General features: G+C 37.9%; 1 protein-coding gene across 3 annotated transcripts in view; it reads right to left on the minus strand.

The window, feature by feature from the left end:
* Positions 1 to 538: 538 nt before the first annotated feature.
* Positions 539 to 11,288, minus strand: part of LOC139961891 (uncharacterized) — a 49,731-nt gene continuing 38,981 nt past the window's right edge. Inside the window, exons 1-3 of one of the 3 annotated variants that reach the window (XR_011791065.1) lie at positions 10,691 to 11,287; positions 9,277 to 9,435; positions 539 to 831 (exon numbers count right to left, since the gene is read on the minus strand). The gene's annotated coding sequence lies outside the window, so the exon portion shown is untranslated. Of the gene's footprint in view, positions 832 to 9,276; positions 9,436 to 10,044; positions 10,454 to 10,690; position 11,288 lie in introns of those variants that run through there. The other 2 variants (XR_011791066.1, XR_011791067.1) reach the window with 2 other exon arrangements.

The following is an 11,288-nucleotide window of genomic DNA, read 5'->3' on the forward strand; positions in this document are numbered from 1 at the left end:
CCTCCCACATGCTTACCCTCCTTCATAGCCTTCTTAATAACAGTCCTATTTCGGGCAAATCAAATAATAGACAGCAACATTTTTGACCCACTTCTTTGCATTGTGTGAAGTGAATGAAGTGAATGAAGCCACAAATAAAGAGAAAGTCCAACTCATTGTCTAACTCAAAATCTATTTGTAAGTTATGTTGCAAGTAAACAGTACATCAAAAAGCAAGACTCCAAACAAGGCCATGTTTAAATGGAAGAAAAGCTACAGTACACAACCCCTGTTGATAATGACACCCTTCTCCAAAGTTGTCGGTCCACCCATGGCTAAACCCCAAAACGACGAGAGACATCCGTGTGTGTACAAGACATGCTACAAATGCAATTTTGTGAGCAGTACCCATTCCGTCCCCACCCCTCCCCTCCTCATCCCCACCGACAAAAAAAGAACAAACACCTTTCGTTTTGATAGACACAGAGCTACGATAAATTGCAAACTATTTTAACGTGATCAATACATCGTTCATCAACTAGTCCCTTTATCCTCTGTCTTGTGGGTATCCCGCACTTTCCTCCTTCCCTTCCTAGATTACTTTCCTGTTTTCCCTTCACCCCTCCCTTTATCAGTGTTGTCTCTTTTCTTGCTCTTATCTCCTTGTTTGTCCCCATCGTCCTTCTTCTTATCGTCTGAGTTTTGATCCTGGTGTTCCGTCTTCTTGGTATCTGCAGGTCTCTTCTCTTCTTCTGTTTCGTCTAACATCAGTTTGCTGATTCCTTCGTTGGCCTGAATGATCTGTTCCGTGATGTCATCCTTATCTTCCACCATGTTCTTATCTTTGGGAGACTGTAAAAAAATCAAAATAAATCAATAAAAATACAATCATCGCTGCATCAACTAACCAGACAAAAGCAATACTTGGAAAATAGCTTGTCATAGTGTGGAGCCTAAATCCATGTACGGGAATCAGTTGATGATGTGTTTATAATGACCGTATCTGCTGATACCTGTGTTCTACAACATGCTATAACTACAATGTAATTACTACTATGTAACAAACTACTCAATTCTTAGCGTATATTAAAGTTAGGATTGGCCTCTAAAGAAGGTCCTGAAGTTGTCAATCACTACAACCGAAAAGGCAGCTTAGAAGAGATTTATGGTGAAACTGGCTGTTGAAGGATTCTCACTTGTAAGCATGATTCCTATATTTAGAAGGAAAAAAACAATGGTTCGGATAAATACTAATATCGTTCAAGACTTTATATACCATTTCCAAAAACCAAGGAATTGATCAATTCTGTCATTTCTATCTAAACCCAAAGAATGCATTGAAGTGCTAAAATTGAACCATAAATATATCATTTATAATCCACTCATTGAGATTTTGCCATCAGATCCAATACATTTACACTCATGTCACTAGTGCACCATACTGTACCTCATGAAGGTTATGACGTATGGATTGCTTCTAGCTATAGTGCATTCCGCTGCTAATTCACCTTAGTCAACTGATGAAAACTACATCATTAACAAAGAATGTTATGCACAAAATTAGGCCCGAACCTTGTATATCATTTTAGATACTTTTAAATTTTTGAGTATTAGCATTTCTAGATGAAAAAAAGTGTGGTTTCGAACTAATGCTAAATTAAGCATTTTAACACATTAAACATGTTATCACACTATTGCTACACACTAAAATTGAATATTGTTTCAAGCATTTCAGTGAGACATATTGCTTTTTTAAAACAACCAGCTGCTTACATAAGGAAAATGCTGTTACCTTATTCAAGAAATTTGTTAGCATGGTAAAATTTCATAGCACATAGACTAGAACGCTTAGCATGGTGTTGCTTACGCACTCGATACACATAGAGAACACAGTTACTACTATAAATCTTAAAGTTTTGTACCAAAGTAAACTGGATCGTGCTATAAATCGATAGCATGTGCTATTAGGATTACAGTAAGAACTGACGATATGTGTAATTCCAACAAATCCAGTTGTTGTGATTTGTTGGGATTACACATAGGCTATCCTCAGTTCTTATTGTAACCTATAATGTCACATGCTACCGGTACTAATAGCACATGCTACCGTTTTATCAGATTTGTCAGCACAATGCAGTATTTAATGTGGTACAAAATGTTAAGATTTACAGTAGTTACTGTAATTTCTGTGCGAATCGGTTGGCTACAGTACACGCAACATCCGGTGTGAAGAAAATATTTATATTTAGTCAACTTCTTTGAAACTGACACATAATCTTCGTGTAAGCTGCTATTAACAAAACAAAGGAAACGTAAACTCGGTACATGTGATTAAGAAGATCTGTATAGCACTCACATATGTTGACGTCTATGTACGCGTTGGACTAATGGCATGTATAAAGGCTAAATATTGTGAAAAAGTATTCTGATAACTAATACCCTTTCATTACTGCATAACTGCATGAACTAAAAATGTTCGGAATTACGAATGCTTGGTCATGTGCGTTTGATGTAGGTTACATTGGTTTGTTTCAAAAGTGATGCTTACATTCATGTCGCGAATTCTTACTCCATGATAACAATAAACAAAGGGTTCCACGTCAAGTGTAAATTCATTAATATCATAAAAAAAATAGAACTTGATAACCAATCAGTACACTCTGAAAGGACAAGGGACATCTAGAGTTGACTTTCAATGATGTAAAACTTAACAATTCTAATGTTAAGAAAAACCCAACTCCGCGTCCAGTTTCAATCTCCAAAGGGGTAGAAATTGGTAACAAGTACTATTACGTAATAGTTTTCACGACGTCACGGGGGAAGCGCAGAAAAGGGCAAACATGCAGCTCTTCTGCGCAGTGTGATGAGTATTGAGAAATATGTAACTAGGTAAAAATAATAACTTCCTCAACAGTCTGTTACAAGAAAGGTAAGATTTGGATTTAGGTAAAAAATCACAGATTGGTACATAAGACATCAAACAAAACACTGAATGACTTCTTTTTTTTCAAAAATTCCCTGCATTTTACTCCTATCAAGCAACAAACACTCCGCAAAAAGCGACCAAATTGCCTCGGTTAGGAAAAGTAGAAAACATATGACGACATTTGTTTACCAAGTCGAAACTGTATGATATCTTCGCGGGGAACTGCTAAGTGCTACCACATACAGTATGGCGGGCCATCAGTCTCAAATCATGGGAGATCGACTTATACCGATTTAAATCGACATATACCAGTTTCCTTCGACATATACCAGTTTCCTTCAACATATACCAGTTTCATTCTACATATAATCGATTTGTTTTACTTATCATCGATTTAAATCGATGATAAGTAAAGTAAATCGATGATATGTCGAAGTAAACTGGTATATGTCGATTTAAATCGATGATATGTAGAATGAAACTGGTATATGTCAATTTAAATCGACATATACCAGTTTCATTCTACATATCATCGATTTGTTTTATTATCATCGATTTAAATCGATGATAAGTAAAGTAAATCGATGATATGTCGAAGTAAACTGGTATATGTCGATTTAAATCGATGATATGTAGAATGAAACTGGTATATGTCAATTTAAATCGACATATACCAGTTTCATTCTACATATCATCGATTTGTTTTACTTATCATCGATTTAAATCGACGATAAGTAAAGTAAATCGATGGTATGTCGAAGTTAACTGGTATATGTCGATTTAAATCGATGATATGTAGAATGAAACTGGTATATGTCAATTTAAATCGACATATACCAGTTTCATTTAGTTTAGTTTAGTTTAGTAGAAAAAAGGATCAGGAGGGACACTTAAGTCCCCATCAAGGACCCTATAAATAGAGGGAAAAAAAACTGAAGACACAAACACTCAGACCCGATTACAATGCTTAAAGTGCTTGTCCAAAGCATTCTTAAACCCATAGACACTACTTGCAAGTACAACTTTCTCAGGCAAACTATTCCACTCATTCACAACCCTATTAGAAAAAAGTTATGCCGAATATTAATCCTACTATGCGACTTTTGAAGCTTAAGACAATGACCTCTAGTACAACTACTGTTTGCAAACATGAAAAAGTCGGTAAAGGATAGATTGTCGAAACCATACACAATCTTGAAAACCTGGATCAAGTCCCCACGTAACCTCCTAAGCTCCAGTGTGGTGAGATTCAACAGTTGTAACCGCCTATAATAAGGAACCCTCTTTAAGGAACTAATCATCCTAGTAGCCCTCCTCTGGACCTTTTCAAGTACTTCCTTATCCTTAGCAAAATAAGGGTTCCAAGCCTGCACAGCATACTCCAGATGAGGCCTTACCAACTGCTTATAAAGCCTAACTATGATGTCCTCTTTCAGAAAACTGAAGTTCCTCTTGATCATACCTAAAACCCTATTACCTCTTTTAGCAGCTTCAAGACAATGTTTGGAAGGTTGCAGAGACGAGTCAATGTAGATACCTAGGTCTCTTTCAACAGAGACCTCCTGTAACTCCACACCATTTAGATTGTATGTAAACTTTTGGTTACTACTACCAATGTGCATTACCTTACATTTATCAATATTAAAAAGCATTTGCCACCCCTGAGACCAGGAAAAAATCTTATCTAAATCCGCTTGAAATTTCTCAGAATCGCTTTTGGAAGAGACCTCAGAATACAATTTGGTGTCATCAGCAAACTTCTTAGCTGTACACAAAATATCTCCGTCGATGTCATTTATATAGGCAACAAACAACAGGGGACCTAATACAGACCCTTGTGGAACCCCACTAGTAACGTTCTGCCAAGAAGAAGCACAGCCATTAATTACCACCCTCTGTTCCCTATTACCAAGCCAATTCCCGATCCAAGACAGTAAAGTCCCTATGACACCCATGCTCTTCAGCCTAAGTAAAAGACGCTGGTGGGGAACTTTATCAAAGGCCTTCTGGAAATCCAGGAACACAACATCTACAGACCTCTGCCTATTTAGTGAGCTTGTTACATCTTCCATAAACTCAAGGATATTAGTGAGACAAGACCTTTTTTGACAAAAGCCATGCTGAGACTCTCTGATCAAAGACTGACTGCTGAAGTGACAGACCAAAGACTTTTTAACAATAGACTCCATGACCTTACAAACTACACTAGTGAGACTAACGGGCCTATAATTACAGGGCTTAGTCTTATCACCCTTCTTGAAAATTGGGGTAATATTAGCACATCTCCAGTCCCTAGGAACATAACCTTCATCCATAAATTTACTAAAAATCAACGAGAGTGGAACGCAGAAATAGTGTGCAAAAGTCTTCAACAAATACGGATGGATTGCATCCGGTCCAGAAGCTTTAGAAACATTTAGACGAAGCAGCTCCTTTAAGACAACGTCATCCGAAAATAAGACCGTATCCAGTTTAGGCCTATCACTGCCCCCCTGAAAATCTGGAATACTATTCGTATCTTCCCTTGTGAAAACCGACACAAAATAGTCGTTCAAAAGATCTGCAAGATCCTGACTATCAGTAACTATCTTATCAGCCTGTGGTGCCCTAAGGGAAACAATTGCATCTTTAACTTTCTGCTTAGACCTGACATAAGAAAAGAAGGCCTTTGGGTTATCCTTAATTTTTAGGGCGATGCTTTTTTCGAAATTCAATTTTGCATCAGAGACTAAGCATTCTACTTTCAGCTGATGAATTTTAAACTTGGCCAAAAGAGATTCAGATTTAGTCCTCCTAAACAACTTCCACATTCTACGTTTTTGCCTAATTGCACATCTAACTTTCTTATTCATCCAGTGAGGCATACTGCTTTTACGACGACGATTCTTCCACGGAACATGATTTTCCATAATGACCTTTAATTTATCAGCAAAACAAATCCAAGACTGAGAAGCACTCATATCACTAAACAAATTAATCCAATCTGTACCCTTTAGTAAAGTTTCAATTGCCTCTGTATCTGATCTCGAAAAATCAGGGACTTTTTCCTTGCTAATAGAACTTACGACCTTACAAACAACATCAAAAGCTAGTATATCATGATCACTAGTTCCTAGTTTTCCTAGACCGGTCAAATCAACAACATTGCTTGGATTAGAACTCAAAACAAGATCCAGGATGTTATCCCCCCTAGTAGGGAAAGTAACATGTTGATGTAAAAAGCAATCTTGCACAACATCTAGAAAATTACTACCTTTCCTACTACTAGAACCATCTATCCAATTAATGTCAGGAAAATTAAAGTCGCCCATTATAACAACATCACCTTTAGCAGCCTTTCTAATTGAATCAAACAGCACGACATCATTATCATCGCTGCTGTTAGGAGAGCGGTAAACAACACCTACAGTGATAACGTCCCTGGACCTCTTGGAGTTGTTTGTGGACAACTCGCACCAGACAGAATTAACAAAAGACCCTTGCAACTGAGATTTCTCAACACTTACAATGTCATCCCTAACATACAGTAAAACTCCCCCACCAACCCCATTATGAGTATCCCTTCTGTCCTGACGATACACAACATACCCCCGGGTGAGAAACCTCAGCACTATCAATGTCCTCCCTTAACCAAGACTCGGTGATACCAAACACATCCGGTTTCAGATCCTCGAGAAGCACAGTAAATTCAGCAAAATTTTTACGAATACTTCTAGCATTGGTAAAGACAATCTTCAGCCTATCCCTGATACTATGTACCTTAGCATGCCTCCTAAAGTTAGAACTATGACTATCACTTATTTTGCTCTCAAAACGCCTATAATCGCCTCCACTAGGAACATAATCCTTATCCAAACTAATTTCTGACTTCATCGCCCCCCAATTTAGTTTAAACATAGCTGTTCAACAGAGTAATTCACCATCCTACCAAACAACGAGGCCCCAGTATTAGCTAAGTGCAAACCATCCCTGGCGAACAGATCCCTTCTACCCTGGAAAGATGACCACATGTCAACAAATGTGAAGCCGAAGTCGGCACACAAACTATACAATAAACCATTCAAAGTTACAATCTTTTCTGACAGAACCTTGTTGTCAAATCTTGGCAACAAACTACATATGACAACTTTAGCCCGAGTTGATGCTAGTCGACACATCAATTCGTGGTACCTAGACTGAATAATGTTTTGCGACTCCTTCTGCACATTGTTGGTGCCTACCTGGACTACAACCACCTCCTCATCTGACACGATTTTGTTTACCCTTTTACTGACATCCTGGATTTTAGCACCTGGCAAACATACCCTGACCCTTTTTGCTTTATCCGCCCTGCAGAACTCTCGGTCTACATACCGTACTAATGAATCCCCACACAATACCATTCTTCCTTTCGACTTCTCCTGTCCCCACTTACCGCTGTTTACAACCACACTACCATCTCCTATCACATCACAATCACCACGCACTTCGTCCACTACTAGCCACTCACTATTTCCCTCCTGGGAGACTTCATTCCCATCATCAACATCACGCAACTCCTCCACAGGTAACACGTCAAAACCATTACAAGTTGGAACAACCTCGCAACAATCCCTTTCAGCAACTGCACTACTCACAGCCCTACTATTCCCGACTTCCGTCCATACACAACTACAGCTTTTCAATAGCTCCTCTAATTCCTTAAGTTTCACACACTTATCGCAAACAAACACAATAGCTTCACTAGACGCTGATTTAAAATCACATTCCAAGCCAGAAATCTCAAACTCAATCCACATATTACACGCATCACAGCAGACTAAACGATCAGGCACAGCCATAACGAAAATACTAAGTCAAAGAAAAAAAAAAAACAGCGTACACAGAAAATCGAACACACGACGGGCAGCTTAGGCTAACAGAGACTGTACACTGAACGATAAGATACACTGACGCTACAGACCTAAAACCACGGACAGAACTGAAACAAGACAAAAACAGCTCACATTGAACACAAAAACATGCAGAATGAAAGTTACAGACAATAAATAACGAATACACTAAGGCACAGAAAACCCACGAACACAGAAAATCGATACTCACGATTAGCAGCTTAGGCTTAACAGAGACAATATACTGAACGATAGGATACACTGACGTTACAGACCTAAAACAACGGACAGCACTGAAACAAGACAAAAACAGCTCACATTGAACACAAAAACATGCAGAATGAAAGTTACAGACAATAAATAACGAATACACTAAGGCACAGAAAAACCCGCGAACGCGGAAAAACGATACTCACGATTAGCAGCTTAGGCTCAACATAGACTATACACTGTACGATAGGATACACTGACGCTACAGACCTTAAACCACGGACAGCACCGACACAAGACAAAAAACAGCACAGATTGAACAAAAAATATGCAGAATGACAGGAACAGACAAAAATAACTCCAAATAAACAACAAAACGAATCACAAGGTGTTTGATAAAAAAAAACGATCCCAAAAATCCCAAAAATGAACGAAATGCAAGAGCACCGAAAAAGTACGTGTATACGCTTCAACGACCAAAGTTAATACATTCTACATATCATCGATTTGTTTTACTTATCATCGATTTAAATCGATGATAAGTAAAGTAAATCGATGATATGTCGAAGTAAACTGGTATATGTCGATTTAAATCGATGATATGTAGAATGAAACTGGTATATGTCAATTTAAATCGACATATACCAGTTTCATTCTACATATCATCGATTTATTTTACTTATCATCGATTTAAATCGATGATAAGTAAAGTAAATCGATGATATGTCGAAGTAAACTGGTATATGTCGATTTAAATCGATGATATGTAGAATGAAACTGGTATATGTCGATTTACATCGGTAGAAGTCAATTTCAGCTGCTGGAAACTGGTATAAGTCGAAGGAAACTGGTATATGTCGATTTAAATCGGTATAAGTCGATCTCCCATGATTTGAGACTGATGGCCCGCTATAATACAGTTGGTATCCACGCACTAATACGCACACACAGCATGCAAAGCTAGCTCATACATATTGCGAAATGGCAAAAAACAAAATTAGTAGCCAATTGATAATGTTGAGTGCAATGCTTGGAGATAAAGTTTTCAGAAAGGTTCAGTAGCCACCATTTGACATTAACCTGATTTGGTCCATTTCAGATCAGTTGATTTTGATAGATTTTTTTTAAAGTAACAAACCACCAAAAACGTATTTTGAAGGTCAATTCAAATATTGACCCATCTTTACAGATATACTTGAAAGAGGAACTACATTTTCATGGATGATAAGCTCTAAGTGAAGCTAGCTAGTAATGAATTCTCTGGCCACGACTAAAATAAATGAGGCTTACCATCAGTCAGTTCATCCAAACCCTTCTCTAAATGCAAAATGTTGGCCAGTTTGGGATGACCTGTGGGGCATAGCACAAGATGTCTATTGTCAATGAATCCCACTCTTTGTATAAATTGATGGCAGTTGGTTTTTGGAATAATTCGAATTCCTGCTCTACCTGTATAGGAAAGAGAAAAATATTCAAACAGCATTATAGGCCTATAAGATTACGAGCGCTATATAGTATATATACTATACTCATATTATTATAGCCTAGAACTCATTAAATGCCAGGCCTAACTTAGGCTACTTCGAAGTTCGAAAAACCCTCGAAGTTCTGACACCCCGAATGAATGCATAATTTTACCATGGCAATTGCCTTATTGTACAATGAGGACCAATTTGACGAAACCTATAAAGCGACAACTGTTTCCTAACGAGAATATTTTTGCCATCGATAGTATCATATTAAAAGAAGTGTGAACAAATACAATTCTGGAGCATTTTAGTGCTTAAGTGTTCGAACTTCGAAGTGTCCATTATTATATGTACGTACTACTACTAGTAGAACTACTAGCATGACCAACGTACGTGTAAGTCTAACATATAGGCCTAAGTTATGACACGTTAGGTCTAACGTTAGGCTAATAAGGGTTCATGTGGTCATTTTCCGCCAAAAAACTCCCAAAAAAGTACAATTAATGATTTACAACGGAGAAATGCTACAATGAAACCTCGTCTAGCGAAGATATAGGCTAAAGAGACCCGGTGCATACGCATAGCTTACCGTAAGTTGACGAGGATCTGCATTACACAGGCATTCGCAACGTAAATACAATGTGAGTAACTTAGGCCTAGTTACACACTTGCGGGAGAACACGTCTCAAAACTGTCTGTGGCGCCGGTCAATCGCTTCACTACAAAGTAGCCTAACGTAATACAACTATATGTTGGAAATACAATAAGTATTAGTAGCCTTAAAGTATGACTGGTATAGCCTACATGAACCACCGAGAGAACGAACGATTGTCACCTACAAGAGCGGGGTACAATTTAGCGCGTTCGAATGGAGGCTATCCGACCAATATAAAGACACAGTACAAGTAATTCACAAAGACATCCAAGTATAATCTTAATAATACAAATTTAATTCATCAAAGTCTCTTCTTTCTTAAATAAATAAATGAATATAATTCTAAGTCAATAATACCATGGATTCTAATATTCTCCTGCTACAAGCATGGAGTTGAGATACTTCACAAAGTTGAAACCATTTACAAGAGTTTAACAAATTTTAGGTGCTCAGACAAAATTTGGTTGTTTTCCAAAACGTATGATTTACTCAATACCCAAGTAGTTTGTTTGCCCCAGAAAAACTAAGTACTTAGGCCTACTCATACCTCGATAGTGTTGATTTTACAATATGATATTACCAGTATTTGAGAACAAGTTACTTGTGAACACAATATTTAAAGTTCAAAATTCGACGACGTTCCAGTGTCCAATGCTTCTCAGTAAGAGACAGTTCTCGTAGCTATAGATGTTACAATCATAAAGTTCTACCGCTCTTCAGTAGTATAAGATGTTACACCAGTCAGTGTGGATTGATTATCCCAGTAAGATGAAAGTCACTCGTTATTCTCGTTGAATCCCAAACGGATATTAAAGTGGCAAATGATATCACATTTGACGTCCCTTGGCAAGCCCCGTAATACAGCTGTAGCGATACATGTCAGCATCCGATACTGCCATCAAACAGCTGCCCTCCTCAGACTCTATCAAGATTCTGGTACCCAGGCGACTTTTCCCAACACAATTCTTGCCAATGATGAAATCCAAATTCACAACATTATGGCCTCCCGGCTTATATAGGTTTTCATAAGTGAAATAAATCCCATGCCATGTGTTGAAACGGAAAATTAAATCGGGCGCCTTACCAAGAGATATACATATAGAAATCATATGACTCTCACAGCATGGTGTTTCAGCTAAGAGTGATGTGTTTGTTCAGCACTAGCCCATACATGCATT

The sequence above is a fragment of the Apostichopus japonicus genome, chromosome 20 (assembly GCF_037975245.1).
Source record: "Apostichopus japonicus isolate 1M-3 chromosome 20, ASM3797524v1, whole genome shotgun sequence".
NCBI classification, from domain to species: Eukaryota; Metazoa; Echinodermata; class Holothuroidea; order Aspidochirotida; family Stichopodidae; genus Apostichopus; species Apostichopus japonicus.